At 41.5% G+C, this 16591-nt stretch overlaps 1 protein-coding gene across 1 annotated transcript in view; it reads left to right on the top strand.

Annotated features, from left to right (window-relative positions):
* The first annotated feature begins 5469 nt into the window (after window positions 1-5469).
* Window positions 5470-16591, top strand: part of CORO1C (coronin 1C) — a 79805-nt gene continuing 68683 nt past the window's right edge. Inside the window, exon 1 of the mRNA XM_017652983.3 lies at window positions 5470-5627. The gene's annotated coding sequence lies outside the window, so the exon portion shown is untranslated. The remainder of the gene's footprint in view (window positions 5628-16591) is intronic.

Genomic DNA, 16591 nt, shown 5'->3' with positions numbered 1-16591 from the left:
CTTAATATTCAGAAATCAATCAATGTAATCTACATTAATAGGCTAAAGAAGAAAAATCACATGCTCGTATCATTTGATGTAGAGAAGTGTTTGACAATATTCAACATCTATTCATGATAAAAACTCTTAGAAAAATAGGAATAAGGAGAACTTCCATGATTTGATAAAGAGCATATATAAAGAAAATCTATAGTTAACATCATAGTTAATAATGAAGGATTTTCCCCAGTAAGGTCAAGAACAAGGCAAGGACGTTCGTTGTCACTACGTATTCAACACAGTGCTGAAAGTTCTATCCAGTGAAATAAGACAAGAAAAGGGAATAAACGGCATACAGATCGGAAAGGAAGAAATGAAATAGTCTCTGTTTACAGATGACATGGTTGTCTCCATAAAAAATCCCAAGGAATCTACAAAACATCTCCTAGAACTAATAAGTGGGTTCAGCAAGGTCACAGGATACAAGTTAAACATGAAAAAAAAAAAATCCATTGTATTTCAATATAGTAGAATGAACTCACAGACACTGAATTTGAGAAATACAATGTTATTTATAATTGCTAAAATATTAATCAGGTGTAAATCTCACAAAACACATCTGAGGCGTATATATACTACACAACACAAAAAAATCAAAGATCTAAATAGACATGTGATGTTCATGGATTGGAAGACAGCATACTAAAGCTGTCATTTCTCCCCAGATTGATACATAGGTTTAACACAATTCCTATGAAATCCCAGAAAAATTTTTTGCACCTATAAACAAGATTATTCTAAAATTTATATGGAAAGGTAATGAAGCTGGAACAGCTAAAACATTTTTTTTTCAGCTAAAACATTTTTTTAAAAGAAGAATAAAGTGGGAGGAAAGTCTACCTAATTTCAAGATTTATTATATAGCTACAGTAATCATGACTGTGTAGTAAAAGTAAAAGATAGATACATAGATCAATGTAACAGAGAGTCCCTAAAGAGACCCATACAAATATGCCCAACTGACTTTTGACAAACGTGCAAAAGTAATTCAATGGAGGAAAGATATCCTTCTGAACAAGTGATGCTGGAGCAATTGTACATCTGTAGGCCAAAAAAAAAATGAGCCTCAGCCTAAGTCTTAAAAACTTTATACAAAAATTAATACAACATGGATTGGAGACTTAGATGTAAAATATAAAAATACAAAACTTTTAGTAAAAACACACGAGAGGATCTTTGGGATATAAGCAAAAAATTCTTAGATTTAATACCAAAAGCATGATCCATAAAAGGAAAAATTGATAAATTGGACATTGTCAAAATGAGGATAAAAAACAGACTACAGACTGGGAGAAAATATTTACAAACCACATATCCATCAAAGGACTAGTACTGGAATATAAAGAACTCTCAAAACTCAACTGTAAAAAAAAAACAGTCCAATTGAGAAATGGGCAAAACACATGAAAAGACATGTGGATGACAAATGAGCACATGGCAAGATTTTCAACACCATTAGCTATCAGAGAAATGCAAATTAAATTGACAGTGAGATATTAACATATACCTTCCAAATGGCTAAAATAAAAAGTACGGAGAACATCAAATGTTGGTGAAGATGCAGAGAAACTGGATCACTCATAGACTGCTGATTGGTGGGGATGTAAAATGGTACAGTCTGGAAAACAGTTTGGCAGTTTCCTAAAATACTAAACGTACAACTACTGTATGACCCAGCAAAACTGTATTCCAGGGTACTTTTTCATGGAGAAATGAAGATTTGTGTTCACACAAAAACCTGTACATGAATGTTTATAATGTTTGTAGCAGCTTTACTCATAAGAAATTGCTCCAAACAAGAAACAACCAGGGCATCTTTCAATGGGTAAATGGTTAAATTGTGGTATGTCCATACCATTCAACCGTAATAGGAAACGAACTATTCATACATACAGCAATCTGGATACATCCCCAGAGATTTATACTAAGTGAAAAAGGCAATCCCAAAGGTTGTATACTATACAACTTCATTTGTCATTCTTGAAATGACAAAATTATAGAAATTGAAAACAGGTGAGTGATTGCCAGAGGTTAAGGAGGGAAGTGGGTATGACTATAAAAGAGCAAAGAGGGCTCTTGTGGGGATGGAAAAGTTCTGTATCTTAACTGTATCAGTGTCAATATCCAGGCTGTTATATTGTACTATAGTTTTGTCAGATGTTACCAACAGGGGAAACTGGGTAAAGGGTACATGTGATCTGTCTTGTTTCTTATACCTGCATGTGTATCTACAATGATCTCATAATAAAAACAATTTAAAAAGAGGCAATCTATCTGTAGCCAGGCAAGCATTTCCAGCTCCTGTTTTGCAGAAGCGGCACTCAAAGAAGTGAGAATCAAGGTTTATGGATGTAGGGTGAATTTTAATAGTGTCTGGGCTTTGTCCTCTTCTGTCACTCAATTAGGGGTCTTGCCTTCTGAGATTACTCTAGGGGCTTCCAGTCTCTCATTTATTTATTATTATTATTATTTTTTAATGCTTCCACAGGGCTAACTCACTCAGCTTTCAGGTTGCCTTGGAAACCCAAGACTAATGTCCCCATTTGGTACTAAGAGAAACTAGAAATATGATTTGCTAAGGTGCATCTGAATGCAGGTCCCACAATTCTTTCTTCTTCATAGATAAGTTGGCACTTGTATCACGTGGGATTTGAGTTCATTCTTATTTTTCCTGATCATTAAATTCTTCATCTAGCATCTCTTTTAAACCACTTCAGAAATCACCAGCTACAGCAGCAAAAGACCCTCAAATCCAGCATCTTACCTGGGCTGAATGCTTCCATTTAGGGCGAGCTTGGACATAGCCAAGATTTCCTTTGGGCCCACAAAAGGATTGCTGTGGATTCAAGGACAACGAGATGATGGAGGTTTTCTCCCAGCAAAAGGTTATGCAATTTTCCCGCTGCTTCTGGGAGTAACCACTCTCAGCTGGCCACATTTGGAGCAGATTTTGGGGTGGGGGGCTGAGATGCCATCAATTCTGGCTTTAGATGCTTCTTGTGCAAGAATCACTTCCTCCAACCCAGGGATAAAACTAGGAACTGAAACAGGCAACTGGTAGGTAAAGGCCTTGGGGTCTTTTTTTATCAGCCTGTTTCCACGTTTGCTGTATGGTGATGTCACCTGGGGGGAGTTTATGTCATGGGAAATCTTACTTCTAATTTCATCATTTAATGAATTGGGAGAAGGGAATCAACATGTTTTAACAACCTGCTATTGCCGGGTATTGTGCTGGATGCTTTGTTCTGCCTTAATTCACTAAATCTAAACTCCTGAATCTCCAAACCTACTTTCTTAAGTAAGGATTTGAATGAATCCTACTATACAGATGAGGAGAATGGGGCTCAGAGAGGGGAAGCGATTTGCCCAAAGTTACACAACTGGTCAGTGGTGGAGCCTGAATTTAAAGCCAAGTCGGTCAGATTCCAAAGTCCATGTTTTTTCTATCCTGACATCCTGCCATAGAGGCAATTTAATCCAAAGAGTAGCTGGCTAAGCGTGCAAACCCTGCAATTAGATAGATGTAGGTTCTATCATTAGCTCTGCCTGGTTCAAGCCATGTGACCTTGGACAAGTAATTTAGCTTACTTTCTTCACCTTTAGAGATGAGGATTAAGAATTGTTTTTGTGGCCATTGGATTGTGAGGGGATTCTAGGAGGTTGTGCACTTACAGCACTCAGAGTCTGGAATATGTAAGTGATGGAAAATGTTAGCAATAATCTCTTTCCGAAGAGTATGCCAGCTTTGTACCCCGTTTCATCTCAAAGCACTTTATAAGCTTCCTTTTCCCCACACCACTCAGAACTTGCCTGCTATCAAGGCCTTTGTTTCATTAAAGATAGGAATTCTAATAATAGCCGGTAGTTTTATGCATCACCAAATATCTGACATTGCGCTGGGCGTTCACCACCTTCATCTCATTTAAATGAAGTGAGTGGTGAAGACGCTGCGGAGCGTGCTCAGCACCCCCTGTGAGTGACGGCCACCTGAGGGCAAGGTGAGACTCATCCCTTCATAATGTCGGGCACAACAGTAGCAGCAACAGTGGCAGCAACAGGTAAGTGAGGCTCATCGGCTCATCGTAAGTCAGACACCCTGCTAAGTGCATTACTAAGGTGAGTTCATGGAATCCTTCCCGGAAGCAGCTGCTACTATCCCTACTTTACCGTAAAGAAACTGAGGCTTAGAAAGGGGGTAATTTGCTGTGATAGCTGTTTTGGTTCAGGTGGACTTTGATTTACACAACTTGCTTTTCTGAGACTGATGCTTAGAATTTACACTGCCCCTGTAAATTGCAAAGATATTTTTTTTTTTTTTGCGAAGATATCTTGATTGGGAAATGAATAGCTCTATCCCACAGCAGGCTTGCTTTGTTAATTCACTTGCTCAGATTCCTCAAATCTTGGTATTTCAAAAATGGACTCTGGTTATTAACAGGACAATGTCACGCTAAAGATCAGGAAACTCAGGCCTAGAAAGGTAAAGAGAACTGACTTAGGATATATAGTCTGACAGCAGCAGAGCTGGGACTCAAGTCCTACTGCTTTTTCAGGCCTAGGCGGCCCAGTTATTATTATTAAGCAGTGGGTGAGGGACTTTGTCCCGGAAAAGGAAGGGAGGAACCCCGTATCCCTCTTTTCCTCACCTGAGAAATGGGGTCAAGACACGACCTCCTTGTGCACTGGTGGTGATGACGCAGGTGTGGCCCAACCCAGGGGCAGCCACCCTGTACTACTGGGAATTTGACAGTGGAAGGTGGTAGGGGGACCGGAGCGTCGGGAGTTCCCAGGGATAGTAGTGGGAGGGTGTGATGGGACTAGGGGCGGGGCTTCGAAAGCCAGAGACCTGGATCGAGACTTAGGGGCGGGGCTTGGACTTTCAAGCAGCTCGATGAGCGGTGGGCGTGGCCTGTTATGTTGTGAAGAGGGTTGCTGGCCCGTGGGTGGGGCTTCTAGAAGAGGGACGGGGTTTCGTGGCACCAAAAGGGCCAGCCCTGAAGCAATGGGAGGGCAGCGGGTCTTAGGGAGACAGGAGGCTAGTTAAGGGTTTGGATAGGGCAGTGGGCAGCACCTACAGGGTGCTGATATTCTGGTTTTAAGGGGCTCTGTAAGAATCTGAGGAGTTGGGGGATGTGACCCTAAAGAGCCAAGCGGGTCAGTGGGTGGAGCTCTAAAGAAGCTTCTCCTGGCTGGGCGGAGCAGTGGGCGTGGCTCGGAGGCGCCTGTGGGCGTGGCCCTCCGGCCACTCGGATGACTAGTGGGCGGTGCGTGCGCTTGGACACTTGCATCCTTCCGCACCAGAGGGGGCGCTAGGGAGAGAAAGCGAGGCGTGGAACAGGGTGGGAAGAGGGCTTCCCCTCCCGGAAATGGGCGTGGCACCCGCAGCCCGGAGGCCCTGGTTGGGCGCGGCGCGGGGGCGGGGTCTTCGGGCGGTGCGGGGGCGGAGGCGGCAGCCCGCGCCCCTCCCCCGCGCGGCGCTTAGTGCCAGGCAGAAGGCGGCAGCGGTTGGATCTTTTGCCGGGCTTTGCAGCGGCGACTTTGGCGGCGGCGAAGGCGGTGGCGGCGGAGCCTCAGGCACCTCGGTCCTGGTGAGTAGCGCGCGCCCGGCGGGGCGCTCGGGAGCGAACCCGGCGGGCGGACCTGTCCTCGCAGCATGTGCCGGCTCCGACTGACAGGAGCCGGTGTGGCGTGGGTGTGGTGGGCGCGCAACGGTGGGCTGGGGGCCCACCCTGGCCGTATGTGCAGGGCGTGGGGCCCGGGGCTGCTACCGAGGCTCGGGATCCTGGGGGAAGGAAGGGAGTTGGGGCCAGAGTCGCTTGGCCTGGGGAGGATGAACCGAGGTCCTTGTGGGGAGGAGGCAGCCCAGGGCAAGGGAGGCTTTTAGGAGTCCGGAACCTCCGTGGCCGGGTGAGGAACCGCGGGCCGAGTGCAGACGCGGCTGCCCGAGGAAGGTTTTTCGGGGCCAGGGACCCGTCTGGTTGGGTGGGGTAGTAGGTGGGGAGGGGCATCTCGAGGGTAGGGCTCAGAGCCTGGGGGCGCCAGCCCGGAGGGCGGGGCTAGAGCCGCTCTAGAGAGCGAGTGGCTGGGGGTGGCCAAGGGCCGGGCTCACGTGGGGTCGGGGCGAGCTGGCCCGGCGTGGGAGGGGCGCGGCCGGCCGTCTGGCCTGGGGGTTTTCTGGCTTTGGGTGAGAGGCCGGCCCTGGGCTCCGAAGATCTAGGTTGGGGGTCGGAAGGGCGGGGCACGGCTAGAGCTGGAGTAGTGTGGGTGGGGGCGGCTTGGAAGAGGATGAGCCCCGCAATGGGAGCGGAGGGCTGGGACTGGCGGGGGGTTGGGAGAGGAAGAACGAAGCCGGAACCCCGCAGGGTCGGGGACCTGGAGCGTCAGAGTGAACTGGGTGATTCAGAGATGTGCTTCCCTAATAGAGGAGCCTCTGGCGAGGAACGCAGTAAAAAGGAGCGAGGTGCAGGTGGGGCTCTGTTGCGCCCAAATGACTGAGGATGAGGTCAGATGTTGAGGATGGAAATACAGGAACCAAGCTCTCCCGCCTGGCCACACAGGCGCGCACACACTAGCTCTCGGTCTCTCGTTTGATTTGAACGTGTTGGGGGAAGTGGCAGGCTGCAGGGGGAGCCGAGAAGAAAGGGGCTTCCTCTTGGAGGGAAGCGCTGGCCCTGCCGTCCTTTTTTGGGAGTGTTCAAAGGGTTTTGATGGCTGGAAAAGGAAACGTAGGCTTTTACTGCATCATGGTTTAGAATCACATTCTATATTTGGCCTTACTGTAGGCTGCCCTTATTTTGTGGTGTTTGAAGTCCTTGCTCTACATGTTGCAAACGTGGGATTCAGTGTGAGAAGCAAATTGCAAGTTGTTGATCTCCCCCAGGGTAGCAAGATACAAAGCTTTTCTTTCCTGTAAGACATTTAAACAGAATAGAATATAGTGCCTGTTTTTAAACTGGTGCTGGGTGGTGAATGTATTTACTTTTGGAAATAATTATCACAAAATATTAGACCCTCTTACCTGAGTTTTCCTGCCTGGGATTACATTCTAAAAAAGCACTTGCAGGGTTCTTAGTCACTCTATATAATAATGCATTTCATTGTCTTTATCTGGCAGAACTCTCTCCTGACACCAGGGCCTGCTAGAATAGACAAAAACATGATTAAGTATAAGCAGTTGCTTTGTACCGTCTGTTCAGTTGTGAAGGCAAATGGAAATGTTTATATTATTTCCTGCATTCCCTGTAAAACTGATGAAATGGGAAAAAATTATTTTGGACTTGATTATATTTCAGAGAGCTACTGTAAGGAAACTAAATTATTTTTTATTTTTTATTTTTATTGGCTTGGAGATACATTTTGGAGTCTCAATGTTTGGATTTGAAGCCTAATAGTAACCGTTGGATCTGAAAGGTTGCATAAGTAAATAGATCGAAAAAAGAGAAATAAAACTGGAATTGTGTTGTATATTAGGTCTGGAAGTACAGTGCTTTGTGGTAGGTGATAGTCATGTGAGACTGAGGATTGAACAAACATTGGTATAAAGGTCAGGTACACAACTTTTTGACAATTACAGAGTGTGCCTTTTCCGTGTTTGTGGAAGGTACATTAAAGCCTGATGAATTTTAATAGACATATACCAATGAGATAGCAGTGCACACAGGATTGAATTTTTCATGACCATTTGTTACTTTGCCTGCACGTTGTGCTAATTTAGCATGTATGTCCATTACTTTATATATAGTTTAGGATTAGATTCAGGGTTGACAAATAGCATTTTTTATATACACTGCTGGATTTTTATTTAAGTTTTATGCTTACTGCATCTGTCACTTTTGGGATCCATTCCAACCATGAGGAGAGTTACTCTAATGCCTATGAAATGAAATGTTGAAATGTTCAAAGGGATGAATGATCAGTTCTTATTACATAACTGGGAATGTGGAGACTCAGTTCTTTATGATAGCAACTCATTTCTCAATACTTTGAATGTCACAAATTGGTTCTTTAGAAACAGACATTATTAACTGGGCTATTTTACCCTTTGACTTATTTTTCAGAGGTGGAACAGTAGTAAATTGGGTGCCATTTCCATATTCAGGGTACAAATCCATGTTTGTTTTCCATTTGACGACTTCCCTGTGTCCTATTCCTGAGTTATGAAAGCTCTTTTCTGATGCTTGTGAGTATGTCTTTTTAAACTTAAGATGCCTTTTCTGTATTAAAACACAAATCCTCATGAATATTTCAGTATGACCTAGTACCTAGAATGTTAAGTAATAGAATCTCTCTGGGTTTTCATTGCCCTAGTTCAGATCCTTTAAAATGAGTGAACAAGATTCTTCACTCCTTTTTGGGAGCTTATTTTGTATTTCAGTAGTGCATAATGGAATCTTTTTTATTTTATAAACACTTTACTGAGATGTAATTCATAAACCATGTAATTCACCCATCCAAATTGTCTATAGTCAGAGTTGTGCAGTCATTTTTAGAACGTTTTCACCAGCTCAAAAAGAAACCCCATACCCATTTAGCGGTCCCCCCTTCCCTGCCCCAGGCAACAACTAATCTACTCTTCTTTTTATGAATTTGTCTATTTTGGACATTTCGTTTAAGTGGGATCATACAATGTGTGGTCTTTTGCATCTGTCTTTTATTAAAAAGCATAATATTTTCAAGGTTTATCTGTATTGTAGCATGTGTTGGTACTTTGTTCTTTTTTAATGGTTGAATAATATTCTGTTGCATGGATATGCCATGTTTTGTTCATCCAGGCATCAGTTGAAAGACATTTGGGTGTTTCCCCTTTTTGGCTATTATGAATAGTGCTGCTGTGAACATTCATGTACAAGTTTATCTGTGGACATATGTTTTCATTTCTCTTTTGAAATTGCTGGGTCATATTGGTTACTCCATGTTTGACTCTTAGAGGAACTGCCAGACTTTTCCAGAGCAGCTGCACCATTTTACAGTCCCACCAATAGTATGTAAATATTTCAGTTTTTCTACATTGTTGTCAACACTTGTTACTCTATGGCTTTCTGATTCTAGCCATCTTAGTGGGTGTGAAGTGCTATCTCCTTGTGGCTTTGATTTGCATTTCCCTGATGGCTAATGTCCATTTGCAAAAATTTTCTCCAATTCTTTGAGTTGTCTTTTCACTTTATTGATGGTGTCTTTTGAGGCACAAAAGTTTTAAATTGTGGTGAAGTCTAATTTTATGCATAATAGAGTCAGAATTGATAATAATAGAGTTAAAATTATTTAAATCTTAAGTCACATCATCATTAATATTTTGGTTATATAAATTAAAAGCCAAATGTGAAAGGGACAGTAATAGATTGGAAATAGTTCTATATCAAAAAGGTTCACCTGTCGTATATGGTTGAAGTTCAGGCTTCTTACTGTGGTTGTGGATCAAGGCGAACTGGGCCTGAACTTGCTCTTTACTGTCTGAAAGGCGCCTTCCTATGGAAGGCAGCATGTGAGAGAGAAATTCCCATGGAAGTCATACTGAGATTCTTTTACTCACAGCTAGGTCTCCACCGCCTACTTGATATTTGCTGAGTGAAGGATTATTGAAGTTAGTTGGAAAGATCTCTAAGCGCGTTTCTCCGATTATTATTTACATCTTTGTTGCCTGTGTTAAAATAACATGAAGTACAAGGGTAAGTTCCCTCTGCTTTTCTGGCCCCCCCCAACCCAGCTCTTAGCAAATAAATTGCTCAGATATAAAATTGTTTGCAACATTTTCCGGAGGGCAGAACATTCTCATCCAGGTTCTTTCCCCCTAATGAACAGTGATGAACTGGCACACAGCCTTCTCAGTAGGGCAGATGGCCAGGGAACACATGTAGTTTGGTAGGACTTAGGCACACCAAATGCAACAGACCCGCCCTGATGGTATGAGTCAGTCAGCGCTGGAACTACCCCTGTGTGTGCCTGATAATGGGGATAAACTGGGTTTTACACTTTCTTCCTTTTCATTCTTTTGTTCATGCTCCTATTTCTCTGAGAGAATCTGACTCCAAGAGTAGTCTTTATATTTTCTGTTATGTTCATTTTTAATACTTTTACAAATACTTAGTATCTTCCTGAGAGTTAGGAGAAATCAAGTGGTCACTGGAGGGTACATTTTCCTTTTTTGTGTTCATTGAAGTGGTTGGGTTGTAGTAACATAATAAGAGAAGAAGAAAAATAAATTTCACATTTCTTCTTTTGTCTCAGGCTCAGCAAGCTCTCCATACTTTCTTTACGTAGCTTCTTGAGAGAGTTTTGTACTCAGAGAACGTGAGGCAATTCAGGGTGCAGGCCTTTAGAGCCAGGGTTCGCGCTTGGCTCCACTTCTTAACAGCTGTGACTGGCAATTTGCTCACCTCCCTGAGCCTCAGTTTCCTCTTCTGTAGTGTGGAGATGTTAATGGTACCTTTCTGGGTTATTGAGTCGACACAATAAATTTGCATTCCCTCGTCTTCATTCTTAAATGTCTGCTCATGAGTAGAACTCGGAAGAATCAAATAGAGTAAGTTTTAATACATTTTATTTCTGATGTTATGCTATTAATGTGTGGATTCCCCACCCACCTCAGCATTTTCGACTTTGAATCAAAGTTGAATTACTGAAGAGGAAGAAAAATGTCTAATCTGCAGAAAGGAAGGTTGTATTAAAAATGAGGCAGTTTTTTTGCCCTCTGAATTAGAAATGTCCATTGAGACAAGCTTCTCTTATTCAAGGCCTTAGGCTTGTATTTGATGTCTTAAGTCTTTCCATTTTAAGGAAGAAGGTCTAGTTCCTCTGAAAGATCTATCTTTTTAGGGTTTGGAAGGAGATTGCACCGTGGCGTGAGACATAGTCATCTGGTTAGGATGTGAATGGCAGCATTGTGGTAAAGTGTAGCATTCTACGTGGGAAAAAAGAACAAAGCCTCTGTAATTTCATGGGTCATTAAATTAGGCCTGTCATTTGAATCTAACATTAATAAAAAAAAACAGTTCCTCCTGTTTGTCACAGTAAAGAGAAGTTACATCATATTAATGTAAAGGTCAGAGTGGCAGAGAGAAACTGGAATGTAAATGGAAGTAGGAAGGCTTATATTTTCTATGTCCGAAGGCAGTAATTTCACATTGCACATTTCCCCCCCTTTGGTCATGCAATTAGCCACATTTCTTTTTTAAAGTTATGAATAATGGATCATATGTAACTCTAATATCTCACCACCTTTTAAAGAATATATCTTTTTTAGGTGGGTTTAGGAGATCATTTCTCAGGTCCAGTGGTCCTCATTCCTGAGTGCCCATGAGGGTCAGCTGCAGATCTTTATAAATACAGCTGCCTGGGCTTGAGCTCCCTGGTGACTCTGAAACACAGCCAGAGCGGAAAGTACCTAACTGGTCTATTCCTCATGGAACCTGAGAGACTTGCCCAAGATCAGGAACTTTAACTGTCCCTTCCCTCCTCCCCTACTTCCCTTCCACCTCCTTTTATTTGTGGTGTGAATTCATTTTCATAGTTGGTAGATTTATAGTAGAGTGTGAAAACATTTTTTTAAACATGGTGTGAACCTGGCATGCTTTCCCTTTTTAGTCCTTGACCCAGTGTAACGGTTCCCTCTTGACCTTCCACCGTGGGCTTTTGCCAGATCTACAAACTGAGCCTGCTCACAGAGTTTATCTTTTCTGTTCATCATCACAGGTGGTAGTACAGTGTTTGTGGGTTTTTTCCTCACATCTTTGGATTGTACATGTATTAAACTATGAAGCTTGGTCCAGATTTTCAGGGTTTTTTAGATACATTTTGGGGAAGCTTGAAAATACACAGAATCTCTTGGATAACCCTTTGGTAGACTTGATTTCCTAGTTTTAATGCTAAGTTCCTATCTTATCAGTCCCTTTTTAATTCCTCAGTCTTACAGTCTGACCACTAGTATAAGCAGTGGTTGGAAGAATTTATCTCAGATGTTTCAAAGACCAATTAATACTGCAAAGGTGCCCTTGCAATTGTGTCCTGCCACAATAGTCTGTACCAATAAGGCCATATGTTTATGAAAATGCCAGGTTTGACAGGAGCAGTATGCATCCAGGACTGTAACTACACAGATTGTAAGTGGAATAAAAACCCCTTGGAATTAGCAGAAGTAGATCATTGCTTCACAGTGTGGGCATTCTGTCTCTGGGGAACTCAGACAGACTGGGAATCTGGTCACATGGCAGTTTGGTGGAAGAGCCTTTTTTGCCCCATTGTGGAATCAGATGTGTGTCCCCATGTTCTGATAACTGCTAAGGTCTTCTCCTGGAAGATGAAAACTAGGTTTTCGGTTTCATAAAAGGCCATAAAAACGCATGTGGGAAAGGAAGTGTTGGGAAAGTGAAGCCTTTGAGAGATATATTTTTCACACTTGACATTGTAGGGGTTCTTGACAAATTTCACAAGCACCTCCTCCTTAGGAGAAATGTTTAATCTCCATTATTTGCTTACTTCACATGAAAGATACTTAAATTCCTTTTCATAATGGTCATTCTTTTCTTGTTAAAGATTCTAATTCCTTTCATTCTTAAGAACTTAAAGAATTGAGTCTGATTTTGTTAATATAAAAACTTAAATGCTGCCTGAGTAACACATGTAAACTTGAGCTATCATCTCCTAGTCACTTTACAAGCTAGATGGTGAATTAATTTTGTGGTTAGTAGTGTCTTTAGCTTAACATTGTCATCCTAATTTTTCTTGGCAAGCAAGAGAGAGGCCAGAGCCAGTGAGTGCTGTCCACAACTCTTTGGGGTGATATTTAATAAGATGCCTGACAATCTGTTTTAGAAATACAGTAATCATCCTTTAGGCTCTTATTATGTGAGCCACTATTGCTTTACAGTGCAACTATAGGAAGACATGTTGGAAGTCTTTTTTTTTTAACCTAAGACTTGCAGGTTTTTTGTAGTGTGAACATGTCTTGCATGCACAGGGCTGAATTACATTTCTCAAGTGGAACAAATAGTACATCTTACCTGCAAAGCATAGCTGTGAACTGTCTGATTCTCTAAAAGTGAATGGTTCAGAGCCCAGATGCGATTTCTGTTTTGGAGGCAGCGTGTACATTCAGTCCCCAACCCAGAACTGGTTTGTCTTCCAAAGTCTAAGTCAGTTATTTGGAATTCAGATGGCTTTTTGTTTTGTAGATTCAGTATTATAAATGATGGGTAAGTTCCCAGCCAGACTGAAGAAATCTGTTTAATTCACAGTACAGCTTTTTAAACTGTTAATGGTGGTACTGGAATTCTGGATCTTGGGTGCTGCGAGTCATGTGGAATGGAAGTCAGGAACTGTTGTCCGCCTGCCAGGTGCCTGTCTGTGCAGGTTGTGTGGCATCCAGTGACCTCATGCCATAGCAGCCCTCCAAATTCTTCATTCTCCTTCTCTTGTGGTTTGAAGCTTCTACTACCCTGGGTAAGCCGATCTCCTTTAAGGTAGTAGCAAAGCAGATGGTTCAGATTCAATTCTACTGATGTGTTTGCTGGATGGCCACCGTTTCTACTAAATTACCACTATTATTCAGTGCTTGGTGTCTACAGGCTTTATTTGTATTATCTAATCTCATTCACATCCCTGAACCTTTTCAGAGGTACAGTATTAATATTTTTTAAAAGGAGATTCCTTATTGATAAACAGATCATCTCAGTAAAATTTTGGTGTTCAGTCAGTGTTAAGGTTTCAAAGGAAATGTTGAGCAAAAGTCTGTGGGATCAGGCAGGGTCCATACACAGGCTGCCCTGGAATCAGGAAGAGGCCGTGCCTGCTTTTGAAAGAGTCTTCCTGTTACCGCTGAAACAGTGAGTCTGCTGTTTTTTCCAAAATACTCATGATCTTTCTCTTTCCATTTGGGAACCATGGCTTGACAGGGTCTTCGGCTTTAGCAGTGCCTGATTTCGGTAATCCTGAGAAGTGCATCAAGCAGGGTAATGGTTGAAAGTTTGGACAGCTTGTGCTGGCCAGAGCGAGGGGCTGATATCTATCTATATTTTTTGTTCTCTTACAAACTCTAACCAAAAGCCCCTTCTTTCCTCAAAGAATGAGAAATAATTGACCTCTTTTTTTTGTTTTTGGTTCTTTGAAGGGTTTGGATTGTCTGGTTTCCAAGGAGTTCTCATTCAAACATGGTATGATGTTAAGTGTTATAGGGATTCGGGACTTGATTTCTCTGGTGCAATTAAAAATAAAGTCTTACAAAGTGTCAATGGCAAGCTTAATGTGTTGTACTTTTAAAATGTTTGAAAATAGTTTTAAAAATCTGTTACAAGCTTCCTTTCGCCCTCGTGTACAGATCTGTTGCTGAGTTCTGCAGGGTGCTGGAGAGCCAGTGTCTGTGGGCCCTGCCTGAGGGTGTGCAAAATAGCACTGGGCTCATCTGGAACAGGTGTAATTGGGGAAAATAGTGTAAGATGGATAGGGGAGGTGGCCCAGATTGTGGAAAGTCATGATAATAGAATATACATTTATAGAATGCATTTGAATAAAACGTAAATGTAGTTTAGATACGGAATTATAAAGGTAGATGAAAATGTAATTTGTGGGCATCACTATTGGTAGTGATTTCTATGCTAATTCTAATAACGTTTTGGGCTACATGACTAAAAATTTAAGAATAAATACAAGTATGGAATTATATTTCAGTTTGTGAAAATGAACACTAGTACCATCGTATTCCACATCCCTTGAAGGCAGAGGCTGTCATACATTTTTGGTGCCTCCATTTGCCAGCACATGGCCTAGCACATTGTAGGTGCTCAATAAATGTTAGTTGAATAATTGAATTTCAGTTTTGATGCAGTTATGATAGAGGTTGTCTCATTCTTCCCATTTAGAGGAAGTTTTCTGTGGTGTGGAAGGGCTGCTAATTGTAAGCATTTGCTTAATTATCTTACAATAAACTAACCTCATAATTCTCATTGTAAATAAATATTAGTAAAGTGTGCACGTGTGTACATACACACAAATTTATTCATTGAAACACATTTTATTTTGCAAAGCAAACTTTGGACTTCTGGTTATTTAAAGCATGAATTATAATGAAAAAGGGGGATATTACATATTGTTACTTCATTGCAAATTTACTTAACTGACTTCTTGAATAAATTGGAAATACTGGTAGTGTGGGGTTCTTAGGGCTTGGTTTTGTAGGGTGGTTAGCAGCTTTGCCTTGAGAAAGATGCAGCAGAGGAACCTCCTAGTGGGGGCACACTTTCATTCTGAGAGTGTTGGTCAAAACAGACATAGGAAGAAACGTAATTTGCTTCAAGATGAGGATTTAAAGGTAAGATAACCATGGAAAAAAAACTTTCTTTTTGTTTTTCTGTTCTCCAGTTTTTTTCCCTTAATGCACTGACTGACTGTAAAGTGTCCACAGTGGACCCCGAGGGGCTTCTAGGCCCAGACCCAGAGGAACCACAGGGCAGGTCTCAGGTCATTTTAGTGGCTCCTGGAACTGCCAGGATATACTGTATTTGGATTCATTTGACTTAGGAAATTGACAAGAACTGAGTATGTGAACATAGGGCAAATGGTGCATCATTTCAACTGTTGAATCATTTAGGAGTTCGTTTGTGCAATACTAAAACTTGAAAAACTGTAGGCTTTAGTTTATATTGTATTGATGATATGTGGTAACAGAAAAGAATAGTTTTGTAATTGTGATAAGTGATCACAAGAAAAGAATTGTGTTGTACTTGCATTTGTGTGTGTGTGTGTGTGTGTGTGTATTTCTGGCATTTCTTAGAGATCACCACAAACCGTAAGTGTAGGGTTTCTTGTTATTGGGGCTGTTGATATAAAGGTTGTTTTTAAGGAGTATTAGGGATGGGAGGCCCCCCACTCCCCATTCTTCCTGCTGTAGCCTTCTACTCACAAAACAAGGATTCTTCCTGCTTCATTTGAGGCATATAGAATTTTTCTTTTAGTAATATTGTGCAGTCCAATTTAACATAAAGAATTAAGGGCTATGATTTTCTTTTCAAATATTCATACAGTTTGGAAGGAAACTGGATTTGGGATGGTTACGGTTATAGTCTTACCAGCTACAGCTGGTAAAAGCTCTCGTGATAGAGTTGTCACTCCCAAATTACTTACTAGCCCAGATGTTTTCCTCCTGAAAGTGGGCCTTATTTGTTTGTGTACAGTTCCCTGGAGGTATTTCCATTTTATTGGTGAAATAAGATGTGTAGTGTTCTCCTCCTAAAGAACCAAGACCTTAGGAAGGTATTAGAGTGGTGGTAAAGTATTCATTTGGTAGTAACTACCTACATTTTCACCAATGTAATTACATTCTTACAGTTTCTTATACTCTGTTGTAGGTACTGATATTCTGTAGGGCTTTTATGTTTGTTTTTTAACCCCCTTTAGAAGAGAGGTTTGCTGATAAGGAAATGATTTTTAATTTTACTAAAAAAGGGTTAGACCAAAATATTTGTTCTAAGGTGTAGTAAGAGTTTAAGAGGTGTACTTTTGCATTTCTATATAATGTCTGAAAATTCTGGAAACGGAGATTTTTATTCTAAACTGTTACTTTCAT

This window comes from Manis javanica, chromosome 15 (genome assembly GCF_040802235.1).
Source record: "Manis javanica isolate MJ-LG chromosome 15, MJ_LKY, whole genome shotgun sequence".
In the NCBI taxonomy this organism is placed as follows: Eukaryota; Metazoa; Chordata; class Mammalia; order Pholidota; family Manidae; genus Manis; species Manis javanica.
This window is presented reverse-complemented; position numbering and strand designations above follow the sequence as displayed.